Here is a 13,647-nt window from a genome sequence, read left to right as displayed (position 1 = left end):
GATTGAATGTGTTATTGGTTGTCTTGACCACAAAATTTCCATTCATGAACTCCTGGTGAACATCGGGGTGGCTTGTTTCAAGGATCATAATGTCAGCAAGATAAACTGCCCCCCAGCGAGTGTAGTTTGCGTGGTCATACTGAGCAAACCAGAGTAACATTGCAGCAAAGGACGATTTATGTAGGTTCCAATTTCCAGTTCTCTCTGCACGCAGGAACAGCAACAAGATGGAGATCATTTTGATGTACGTCACCCAAAATCTGGTAGTGGGTGGTTGTGTCTCTTGGAAGTCGTCCAACAGTCTTGTTATTCTGGAGTGCTGAACTGCGTCTTTCAGTGCTTTGACTTTGTTGCTGGTCACATCTCGCTCATTGTGTGCTTCCAAAGCTTCTACGACGTGGACTGATAATGTTTGGAGCTCAACTTCTTCTACTTGGTGATCTTTAGCCCATACGATGAATGTCGGCCAGAGTGTTTTCCAAACAGCTTCAAATGTTAGCTTGTGTGCACGAATAGCCCGGTTGTACGATTTGGCCTGCATGTTATTTTGAGCTGTATTCTCTCCAAAAACGGAACTCTCCGCCCACACCTCCGTAAGACCAGAGTCTGCAAAATGATTTCCAATCACACACATGAAATTCTTGACAATGTGGAACCCCCCAAGTCGCAAGAATATCGTTTTGCATTCATTACTGTTTGCCCACTGTATTTCCTTGGCCTTGCAGTACAGCTGCTGGTCCAGAGTAATGACTGTGGACTGGCCAGGATTTATAATGTTGGAAATCCTCAGGCATCGCATCATAACTGTCCACAGCGTGTCGTTCTCGTGGGCCGGGGCGTTGAGGAGCGGCAAATACCCGATTGTGCAGAGCTCGTGTTTGTCTTGTGTTGTAACTTGGTTGAACCCGGTCCACGCTGGCACATCGTCACTGTTAGAGCCATAGATGCGAGAGAGAATCCAGGCCATATCTCGGGCAGAAGCTTCGTCAGACACCTGATTATCTGGGGTAAACATCGTCTCATTCAAGGTGGCTGTGAATTTAGGATCTTCTCGAGAAGATTGGCGAGTGACTTTCTCCAAACGATGAAGTTCGGGAGGGACCTTCAAGGACCTTGACTTTCCAAGAGGAAGTACTTCCTGTTGCTGATGTTGAGGGGTCCCTCTCTGGTAAACTACCATCTGCGTCGCATGAAACGTCCCCATACCATCTAACGTTTCTTCGATAATGTCGATGTTATCAGCAGCGTATTGGCAAAACTTGTTGGATGATATATTTGAAGGGACAGGAGTATTGTTGCAATCTGCGAAGTGTTGCAGATTTTGAACTCCAAGAGTTGTGTCCAGTCTACGTATCTGGTCATAGCTGGGACAGTGTCCTGCGTGATGGATGAGTTCAATCAACGATTTTGAACGTGTTGCCTGATGAATTGCTAGGCCAAGTCCAACGTGTTTTGGTGTGAGCGTTTTGTGCTTCGACACTGCGTAGACTAGGTCTTGACTTATGCTCAAAGCAGTTCGCTTCACAAATTTATCGTCAGCCTGTCCGTCCACTTCCCCAGACAGCAAAATACTGAGGAATAGAAACAAGCTCTCCGGTACAATCTTTTCGGCACTCTCCTTACTAACTGACGTGCAATTATTTAGGCCTGGACGAGAACTGATGTCACCTCTAATGCGTAACGCGCAGTGATGCAAGGTCAACAACTCTTCTGTCTCTGAGCGCGAGAACTGGGTTGGCCTAAGATCATCCATATTTCTCTTTGTCTCCATTTCATCCGAACGCCTTTTCTGTGTCTGAACAGCGATCTTAGATGACAGTGTGGAAAACAACAATTGTGGTTGATGTGGATCGAGTTGAGGTACAAAGTTGATCTGTCCTGGAAGAAGTCGGTGTAGTTTCTCTTTGAGGCGGGATTTATTGTCCCGGTATGGTCCAGCGTCAATGCCGAATTCGCTGAGCAAAGACCTGTACCTTTCCCAAACGTCTAGAAGCGTATAGATTTCACCTCAGGCCAGTCCAGTCGATACTTCAGATGCGACTTTCTCAAAGCAGATATCTCTGGACGTTTGAGTTGTGCTTGTACTAGATTTCGATGCTTTTCTATTGAACTGTACATAACACTTAAGATGATACCTGGCATCAGCAGCCACGAGATCACTTACTCCTGCCAGGCGACACCGCAACACAGGGTCTGTTTGAGCTCCTTGGAGAATTTTGTCAGAAACATCAAAGGTAGCGACCAAATACGTTTGTTTGCAACTTTTCTCTTGGCAGAAAAAGCACAAATCAGTGTCCATAATGGACAGTTTACTGCGTAGAGATGGTCTCGGTGGTGAACTTGTCTCAGGTGCACTGCTTGAGGTGGCAAGAGTGCTTTCATATTTTTTCCTGAGTCGAGTTATTTTGAACGAACTTGTAAACGTCGAATAGCAGTCTTTGTGATTCAGGACTTCAGTCTGTTTTGTGATTTCCTTAAAGTCAATGTTTTGAATTCTTTCAACAGTGTGCCAGTTCTCAGAGTCATTGTACTTCTTGCGCTCTGCAGCGGCTTCACGGACTCTTTGAATTCCGGCGTCTCCGAGGTTTCTCGTTGGTTTCTTTGGGTCTCTGTTTTGACAGAAGATGCAGAGGGTCCAGTCAGTACTTGTGTCAGAACTCCGCTTTTGGCTCTGGCATTTTACCTTGGATTCCATGTTGAAGCTCAACTCAGTTCACCACATCCTGCAAACATCAGAAATTGCATAATATGATAGCCAGTTTCTGCCGGCATTTTTACGTGCCGTCCCATTACTGCCGTAATGTCGAATCCTATAAAAAATTGAAATTTGTGCAGCCCGACTTCACGATAGCCGGACTGCGGGCTGTAGGTATCAAACTTTTCAATCAGCGTTTTCCCGTCGCAAAGATGTCCGTGTTCAAGCCAAAAAAGATCAATGCTGCACCTGTATAGCTGGTGAAAAGCTGAAGTTCATCTCAAACATCGGTCATCGGTCTGAACATCAGGCAACACTGACGCTGAACGGAAGCGGAAACACCGGAAGTGAAGCTGACCTGATAACGAGGCACTTCCGGCCGCGCCCAACATGGTGGATACGAACAGAAAATACGTGAATCTTTCCATAATGAGTTTCAAGTTTGTGAGAGGCTTAACGCCTAATGATTTGGTGAAATTATGTTTTAAACACATATGCTAAAATCACATTATGCTAAAATAATTTATTATATAATAAATGATTTTAACATGTGATTAAAACATAATATCTTTGCATCAATATATTTAGGACAATTCATATATTTAGAACAATTCATAGGTATCAATGAGATACAAATGCAACATTTCAGAACCATATTTTTGGTAAAGGTTAACATATTTTTCTTAATAGTCAAATCTGACTATTGTATATAAATATGCACATAACTTTATCAAATATGTATAGTTTGGCATGATATTTGCAGGACATCTTACTGGTATCACTGGAGTAAAATATACCAAACTACACAAACATACCCACAGTAAAAGTCAAGATAAGTCGCGTGATTTGAAAATTAACAGAGTTCAGCTTTGAGATTTTTTGTACATTTTTGTGACTGATCTGTATATAACTTTATCAATTCGTTATGGAATGGCCTAATACTTCTTGGACACTTTACTGGTATTGCTGCGATGATATATGTCAAATTTCAGAACCACAGCTTCAGTACAACTTAAGTTATCAGACATTTTCTAAGTTATACATTTTCTATTTGTCCGGCCATTTTGTTTTTGGTATAAAAAAATTAAAAAGGCCCAAATCAATGGGCATCCACCTGAAATATGTTCAGTATGGGTCATATTAACTAGCTGACATGGATGCCTGCTCCTAACATTCCGTACCCCCTGAAGTGGAATTTGAACATTTTTCCACCTGTCTAAATGTGGATAAAGGAGTTCCCATAAATTTTACAAGTATTTTCAAGAAAGCTAATATTAATTTTGTGAGATATAATTTATTTTGTAAATGAGATGTATTTCTGGTCTGTGTTAGGAATAGCTGATATGTATCCTCCCATCCCACGGTGTGCTTCTCGGAGAGTGGACGACCTATCGCCGGAACCTTGAACAAATTACAAATTCCTGCCCTAACTACTGCTGGGAGAGGGATGTCAAACCACCCAGTATGACCCCAGGCTAAGAAACTTCTTTGGTGGAACCAACGCTCAGTAACACAGAGTATGTCCCCCAAATATTCCTACTGGTCGCATAAGATCTGCCAACAACCCTCTTATGGTTAAACTGCCAAAATCAAGACTCTCTGCTCACCTTCACTCCTTCATTCCTCTTTCTCCCTCCTCTGGAACAGACTACCTCGCTCTCTTCAATCCAACTCCTCCCTCCAGGTCTTTAAAACAGCTGTTCACCACCATCTCTTATCATCCCCCATCCAAAACCTTGATCTTTTATACCCCCGTTAATTCACCCCAGATCCACTTTTCTGAAATACCGACTTCTTTCCTGGAAGTCCCAGCAGTCTCCATGTGTTTTATACTTCTCTCTCCACCCCCCCATGCCTCCTCCCCCCAAGCCCTCTCCCTCCCACAGATCTCCCGATGTCCCTGCTCTCCATCTTGTCTCCCGCTCCCTTTATCATGTTTTATGTGTCAGTTTGGCTTTTGTGATCAATGTTAGCTCTTACACGAGCCTCGATCGTGTATACAAAAAAACAAACAAAATGGTACATCAGTCAGTCATCTATATAATAATAGCGTAAGGACTCGACTTTGTTATCCCTTTTACGCCGCACCCAGTGACCCGATGCCCACGGCACTAATGGATTTACGATCTACGAACCGCGCTCTTTGTTTATCACGTACAGCCATACTCGAAAAATCTGAATTAGCCGACGTTGGGGCCCAAAAGCATCCGCTTAACTGCCGATACGACGCCATGTTATTGGCATCTGCTGGGTGAAGGCGAAGCAAGCCGTCCGCTGATTGGACAGTCGAAGGCGACCGCAAGCCGTCCATTGAGTGGACAATCCTGAGCATGCATTTGTGCCGGTGTCGTCGATCGCGGTGTACGCTAACCTCATCAGGTGGGTTTACCATAATTTCTAAACATTCCGTAAACTGGGTATCTATTTGCCTGCTCCTGTCTTCTCCCACGGCCAGTTATATGTGGCATGTTCAAGAGCACGGTCGTTCAAAGATGTGTATATCAAGGTTGATAATACGAGTACGCAAGGAGTCGTCAGAGGCTTGACTATTACCCCAAACATTATTTATCCAGAAGTTTTAAAATAATTTCAACCTCTGATACTGCGTTCATTGTATTATACTAGGGCATGCCCGTACTATATCTATATCTAAAATTATATCCCCCCCCTCTATTTACATGAAATGGTTTGGTCCAAAGCGAACGGCTTGCGAGTGGTGACAATCCCCCCCCCTCTATTTACATGCAATGGTTTGGTCCAAAGCGAACGGCTTCCGGAGTTTGGTAAAGAAATCGCCATCGCGTGCACAAACGCGCAGGAAAGCGAATGAATCGCAAATTCGTTTTTATTAGTTGTAAAACATAGTTTAACGCCAACATAGTTTGCAAACGTGAAATAAATGAATACGCTCTCAAATGTGCCATCCGAGGCAGAGTGTGCCCGCCACGTTCGGCACACGCGATAGTTCGCTGCTCTCTGATTGGTTGAATCGTTTTTTGGACATAGCTCGGTAAGTAATTGTCCGATTAATATTAAAACTTGAAAAGGCACATCCTCGGGTCCCCAGCAATATACCTGGCAAGTTAAAAGTATATCGGACCCGTGGTTGTCGAGAAACAGCGGTCACAGACAAACGTACAGACAGAGATTACTGGAATTATAGATAGATTCCTACTGCTCTGCCTTGACATTGACGCTTACCAATGCGCCAGTATGGGGCTAATTCCAGTCGATTTACTAAACCGTTCATTTTTTTAAAGTCTATGGTTCTACTGCTGTTCCTTTCCATTGACACATACCACTGCGCCAGTGTGGCCAGAGTGGTGCTATGCCGATTCCTATTACGAATCCATTCATTTTTCAAAAGTATATCGTAGCGTTGTCATTTAAGTAGATTGCAATAAATACGTTGTTCATATACGCACTCTTCATTCTCATCTTTCTTCCTAACAAACTGCTCTCTCTCAAACTGCTCTCTCTCGCTCTCGCAAACTGCTCTCTCTCATGCACAGATTTATCCCATCTCGTCTTCAGTTGTCTTACCCTTCCTCCCGTCCATGGTACACCGAATCTTGTGGTGAAGCAGTTGCCCTGAAACAACTTGCCTTTGCATCTTGGAAGGCAAATCCAACTGAAGGCAATCTCAGTTCCTTCCACCAAGCTCGAAACAAGTGTGTTTCTACCCTCAGGAGTGCCAGGAAGCACTATCTCTCCACACTCAAGATTGAACTCTCAAACCTGTCTCCTTCTCCTTCCTCCAAATCCTGGTGGCGTCTGGTCAAATCCGTTTCTGGTGTTTGTTCCCCCTCCATCCCCTCCCTTACCTCAAATGGCTACACAGTTGACACCGCATGTGACAAAGCCGAATGCCTCAACTCTGTGTTTGCCTCAAAATCTTGTGTCCCAAACCAATCTCTCTCTGTTCCCACCTTTCCCAGTCGAACCCAACTGCTCCTGGACTCTGTGTCCTTCTCTCCTGACAAGGTGGAGAAGTTTTTATCAAACCTCGACTCTGATTCTGCAACTGGACCAGATGGCATCAGCCCTCGGGTCCTAAAATCCTGCTCTGGTGCTCTATCTCACCCTCTCTCTGTTCTTTTCACCCTCTCTTTTGCTCAAGGTCATCTGCCAGCATCTTGAAAATCAGCAAACATTACCACTTTACACAAAAAAGGTGCAAAAACAGATCCTTGCAACTACAGACCAATCAGCCTGCTCCCAATTATCAGCAAAGTCATGGAATCCATCATTGCTTCAGATATCAAATCCTTCCTCTTCTCCAATGGCTTGATCTCTGATCATCAATTTGGATTCAGACCAGGTCATTCTACTCTGGACATGTTGCTTCTGCTGTCTCAACAATGGATGGAGGTCCTCAATGCCAAACAAGAAATCAGAGCTGTCTCACTTGACATATCACGTGCCTTCGATACGGTCTGGCACCCAGCTCTGCTCACCAAACTCACCTCCTATGGTATTCAGGGAAATCTCCACTCATGGCTTGCGGATTTCCTCTCTGGTCGTAGGCAACGTGTGGCCCTGAATGGATTTCTCTCATCTTCCCTTCCTGTTCTGGCTGGAGTTCCCCAAGGTAGTGTTCTGGGCCCTGTGCTATTTCTGGTCTTCATCAATGATCTCTCCGACTCTCTGGAAAATCCTCTCTATCTCTTTGCTGATGACTCCACTATCTGCCGCTCCATTCCTCATCCCTCAGATCGGCAGTCTGCAGCCTCCTCACTCTCTGCAGACCTGGACAAAATCACAGACTGGTCAAACAAGTGGAACATGTCTTTCAATCCTGACAAATCTCACACTCTTACAATGTCTCTCCGAAAGGACCGACTGGACAACCCTCCCATCTACTTTCTCAACAATCCTCTCCAAGAAGTTCTGTCGCTCAAGCTTTTGGGTCTCACTATCTGCCATGATCTTTCTTGGGAAAACCACATTTCCAAGCTGGCCTCCAAAGCCAGTCGCCGACTGGGCATCCTCCGTCGTGCGAAGTCCTTCCTTGGCACACCTGAGCTCCTCACCACATACAAGGCTTTCATCCGCAGCTCAATGGAATACTGTTCCCCCCTCTGGGCTGGTGCTCCTGCCTCACACCTTGCTCGGCTTCACGCTGTTGAGGCCAAAGCTTTCAGAATCATTGGAATCTCCTGTGATGTAGTCAGCTCCGAGGGCCTTTCACTCACTCACCGCAGGCAGGTTGGTGGTCTTTCTGTCTTCTACCGACTCCTCTCCGGCCTTGCTCCCCCAGCTCTCTCTGTGCTCTGTCCCCCCAATATTCCTTCAGGTCGCACAAGATCTGCCTGCAACCCTCTTATGGTTAAACTGCCAAAGTCTAGGCTCTCTGCTCACCTTCACTCTTTCATTCCCATTTTCTCCCGCCTCTGGAACAAACTCCCCCACTCCCTTCAATCCCACTCCTCCCTTCAGGTCTTTAAAACAGCTGTTCACCACCATCTCTTATCTTCCCCCATCGAAAACCTTGATCTTTTCTACCCCCGGTAATTCACCCCAGAGTCCTTGCAGTGTTCATATGTTTTATTCCTCTCCCACCTCCCCCCAAGTCCTCCCGATGTCCCTGCTCTCAAATGTTGTGTTTGTGTCCTTCCCCCTCTCTCCCCATCTAGTCTGCCGCTCCCCTTGTTTTTTGTGTTTTGTGTGTCGGTTTGTCTTTTTGTGTGATTAATGTTAGCTCTTTCACGAGCCTCGATCTTGTATACAAAAAAATAAATAAATAAATAAACTTACTCGGACAAGCAAATCCCCTATGCCATCCATAATGGTACACTCTATCCATCCACCACATCCTCCCTTCCGTGGATGTTCCACGGGTTTCGGCTAGTTTACAAGGAATACACGAAGAACCAAAACACATATATACAAAAAACACAACAAATATACCAAAAACAATCAATGGTATGTCATTGTTTTCTAAAATCAACTGATCTAAGCATGTTTTTTTTTTTTTTTGCAGTATTCTGTTTGAAAAGTTTCACAGCAACAACAATATATAACCATGATACAATAACGTTTGAAGCTCGAAAATGATAAGTGCTTCGCTCAAACAGCTTTCTTTCCAGCACATCTCCACATGGAGGTGACAATCCAAGAATGTTTATTGGAATTGTGACGTTGTTGGTGTCTGCGGTCCATACATCTGGCTCGCTATGAGTGCAGACTCTGCATTCACAGCAGGGATCTAATGAACAGGTTCCACAAAATGGCCTGATGGATGACAGTGTGAATTGTCTGGAACTGGCGTTGCCCACTCTCGCAGCATCGTCCATAACGTTGCTGATACCACTAATGATAACAACCAACGACAACAACACAATTCATGGTGTGGTGGAGGTTTATTAAAAAGAGGTGGATGGAGGTTATGTTTCACCCCTGTCTGTCTGTCTGCTTGTCCATTTGTTTGTTAACAAAATATCTCAAAAAGTTGTAGACGGATTCGGACGAAATTTGGCAGAGATGTAGCGAATGTGACAAGAACAAAATGATTATATTTTGGTGAAGATTCGGATTCGGATCCGGATACTAGAATTTTTAAAGTGATTCTTCACCATGGGGAGACAGGGCCAAAAACGATACGTAGCAGGATATCTGAAAAATTTGGGGACGGATGATTTTGATTAAATGTGATTCTGTATTGTGATTTTCTGGTCTACTCTGGGATACAAAACGTAAACTGTTCACCTGGCGGAGGTATGCTCTCCACTGAGTGCCGTTTTAGTTTCCCATGCTGTCTCACTCTAGCTTCAGTGGGCACATTGTTCCTGAACCTAGATCGAATCATTTTTGGCTTTGTGTTGTGGCCTTATGTGGTTGTGGGTGATGATTACTTGTCTGTTGTTTGAAGGAAAATATGATGGGTGTGAACTGCAAATCAGGAGTTAAAATGAAAAGATTTTCGATATTTAATTATGTAATTTGGATGAAAGCACAGACGTCAATTTATGAACTTGTGAAATCAAATATTGGCAAGTACCGCTGTATATTCGTTTCCCTGAGTATGTCTGTTTGTCTGGTGCTTACTGGTTGCAATTCTACACTGACCATCACAAAACCTAACCGACTGGTAGAGCTAGTCAAACACGAGAAGCCTATTGTTCTGGAGATCAAAAGGTCAAATTACTAGAAAGCATCGAAAAATGCAAAGCCCGTCCACATCTATTTCTATTGAGACGTCTTCTTTTTCTTCTTCCATATGCTAAAAATAAGGGAAACAGTTAAAAACATACAAAATTATAAACTGATGATTTTATGCACCCTTGATCTTTGACCTTTTGATCTAAAAACACAATCGACTCTTACCTTTTAATTAGTGAACCAAATCGGTGATCTGATATGCAAATTCTTTAAATTTCAGGTCAATCCGTTGAGAATTGCCGATTTTACGCAACCTTGACCTTAGACCTTTTGATCTAAAAAAAAATAATCATCTTCTAGCTTTTGATTGGTGAACCAATTTAGTGACCTAATATACAAATTCTTAAAATTTCAGGTCAATTGGAGGAAAATTGATGATTTTATGTGACGCTGACCTTTGACCTTTTGACCAAATTATTCATTTTGCCTTCTCCGTATTATCACAAATAAGCTTGATAATACGTGTAAAACATATATCTATATCTATCTACATGTAAAACACATGATAGGCCAAATTTTCGAAATTACTGTTTCCATGGCAACTATTGTTTATTCGGATTTTGCGAGTATTGTGCTAAACACGACATCTTTATTACTCCCACCAGGGAGTAATGCATTCGATCGTGTGTGTGTGTGTGTGTGTGTGTGTGTGTGTGTGTGTGTGTGTGTGTGTGTGTGTGTGTGTGTGTGTGTGTGTGTGTGTGTTCGTATGTTCATGTGTTTGTGTGTTTGTGAACAAGATATCTGGAAAAGTTCTGAACGGATTTGGATGAAAGTTGGTGGGATGATTGCCTTTGGGATAAGGAAGAATTGATTAGTTTTTGGTGAAGCTCAGGATATTATTCCGGATCCAGGAATTTTTTGAAGGATTTTTTACTATTGGAAAATAGGGCTCAGCAGCGCCCACCCACGGCGGGAGTATGCGCTCTACTGAGTGGCGTTCTAGTTGGTTATTATTTTAGAACAAGAGGTGTTGTATAATCAAGCTTTAGCTATAATTTACATGAACAGGAAATATAGGCGGATCCACAGGAGTGGGGCAGGGGGTGTGGGGGGGGGGAGGGGGGTGGGGGTGGAGGAGGGCGGGGGTGGAGGAGGGCGGTGCAGTGCATTTTGATGATAAGTTATATGCTATGATATTAGATGCAGTCCAGTGGCAGGACCAGAGTGGTGTGCACCATTAAACTTTCTCTTCATGTGCGAGTCAATTATGCGTGTGTTTACAGGATACATGTGAGGTGTCAACCTTTTAATAGAGCATTACATGTGTTTCACAATCATGCTGTTTGTCTTTTAAGAGTGCTTTAAAATCCGCGTTTCCCAATCGGCCTGCGACCGGATTTTGTTGCAGGTTGTGACCAAAGTGCCGTCATTCTTGTTTTAACTCAGGAATGGCTAGGCAATTCGGCTAACCAGTTCACCACTTTGGCCCCTTAGTCACCGACAATCTGCTAAACTGTTGGGCAAGGGAAGAAGGCAAGGAGCTGCAGAAACTTCCAAGAACGCAGGAAATGCTGTTTCCGACGATCAATTCTTTACAGATTTTGTGGGGGTAAACCCCCTTCCCCCCCCCCCTCCCACCACCCGTTCGTCACTGGCCTAGTGCATACTATGGTGAGATTGAGGTCCCTTTTTGAAGTTCCTGGATCCACACAAATCAAGACAAGACGGTGGCGGCGAGGGGGGCGGCACGACATGACCCATGGTTTGAGTCTTTGCTGTGAAATGCTCTACCCAGCAGAGGAAACCTACAGGAACATCTGACTTTATTCTGAAATAATCAGAATCACTACAATTTAACACATGTGGAGACCAATTAACTTGGTGTGTGATTTTGAAGGTAATTGGTTACACCTGAGCTAATTTACAATTGCTGTTATAAGGGGGGTGGATACTTACCCAACCAAGATAATCTAGTTTTGTATTTTTAATTAATTTTCTGAAATTTGTAGAATTTGTTTTTCACTTGGAAGTTGTGGGTTACGATGTGTAAATAAAGGTGGAAAAAGTCTGATTTAAGGCATTTTTATTCCAGGCTTTAAGTTTAAGGCAACAAAAGGTGAAATTTTGAAAGGGGGTGTAGACTTTCTATAGGCATTGTATTAGTCCATACTCCATTGTGCTTTCCTTCCTTCTGCCTGACAATAAAGTTACTCTTCCTAATTTTGGCCTCAACTGTAGGTGGTGTTTTTTTTATAGCCTTCAAGTAATGTGGAAGACATAATACATATTTGGTTTGTCCAGCTGATACTATATATGGCAGCATATCTTCAGTTGACGCTAAATGAATGTCCCAGTTACCAGACCTCTCCGCATGGATGTACCTCTTCAGGATGCTAAGTATTAGTCTGTATACATCAACCAATGTTGGCTTGTTGGAAATTGACATGTCTTTAGAGATTCGTCCAGCTTGCTCTTATCTGCCATTATATTCTCATGTGCGTCTTCACATGCTCAATGAAGATGTTCAATATCATAATTATTTTTGCTGCTGTTTATTAATTCACAGACCTTGTTGACTTGAACTGAAAGTAAGGACATATTAGTTTCGCATAACTCACCCAAGATCCAGTCCTCGAAGGCCTACAATAGAAGAGTGTAGATTGCATTCAAGTGTAAAAAACAGTAGAATGTAAAATTATGCAGGTTGCATCTTTTTCTAGAAATTTCCCAATTTTGGCCAAATTTTCAAAATTTGGCTTGAAAAACATAAGGGGTTAACTTAACGACTATATTACCTTTGATGAATATGTTGCTATCAAAAACTTTGTTCATGAGTTTACTTTCTTCAGTAATATATCTTCAGTAATAGTATATCTTATTGAATATGGCACCGAGTTTTTCACTTTTTTTTAAGATCGATGACCTTTTGAACTCTGGTGACGTCATCGATGAATTAATCAAAATAATTTTACCATTAAAATTACAGCTCAAAGTGTTAATATCTGATTTAAAATCGTTATTGAATACATTACGAAGCTGGATAAAGTAGAATATATGCTGTTACACCACAAAATGATAAGAAATAAAGGTTAGCTGTGTTTCCGGGAATTTCCCAATTTTGGTCATTTTTTTCCAAAATTTCCCTTTGGGTTGAAACGAGTTTACATAACAACTATGCTCCTTTTGTAAACTTTCTTGATACTAAAAACGTTGCCATTAAGTCTTCTTATATAAATAGTATTTTTGACATTCTAACTTTCTTGGTTTTTCTGAAATGGGGCAATCTATTGACGAGATACATTGATTTTCACTTCCCTTCCAAATCGGTGACCTTTTGACCACTGTTGACGTCATCAATGTAATCAAAATACTTTTGCTACCAAATTGGAGGTTGGGCCAAGGCCTTTCTAATTCTGCCTAACATCTATGTTATCATGAAAGCTGACCCGATGTAAATCCCAAATGTATTTCTCCTTCCCTAATATTTTGGCGAAACTTGTTGCGTGCTAAAGTTAATCGTTTGGGCCATAATTTGAGTTCACACGAGCTTTCGCCAAGCACACAACCTAGAATCTATGAGGAAGGGACATATCTACCAAAAAGTACTGCCAAACAAAGTATTGCATCCATGCGCACCTCCGATCCTTATTTCGCACGCCAGCTCACTGGTTCCCCTACTAATGAAAGGTGTTTGGTTAACAAGACCACGATAAGATTATGACAACAGACATGATGTTGTTCTAATATTTGTCTTTACAATGTAATTCATCCCCAAACAAGGATCCACACCTGCACTTTATTTACCTATTTCTTATATTCCAAACGCCAACGAAACTTCTTCTTACAAT

This window comes from Myxine glutinosa, chromosome 5, assembly GCF_964187855.1.
Source record: "Myxine glutinosa chromosome 5, kmMyxGlut1.1, whole genome shotgun sequence".
Lineage (NCBI taxonomy): Eukaryota > Metazoa > Chordata > Myxini > Myxiniformes > Myxinidae > Myxine > Myxine glutinosa.
The sequence above is the reverse complement of the archived record's forward strand: the minus strand, read 5'-3'. Positions refer to the sequence as shown.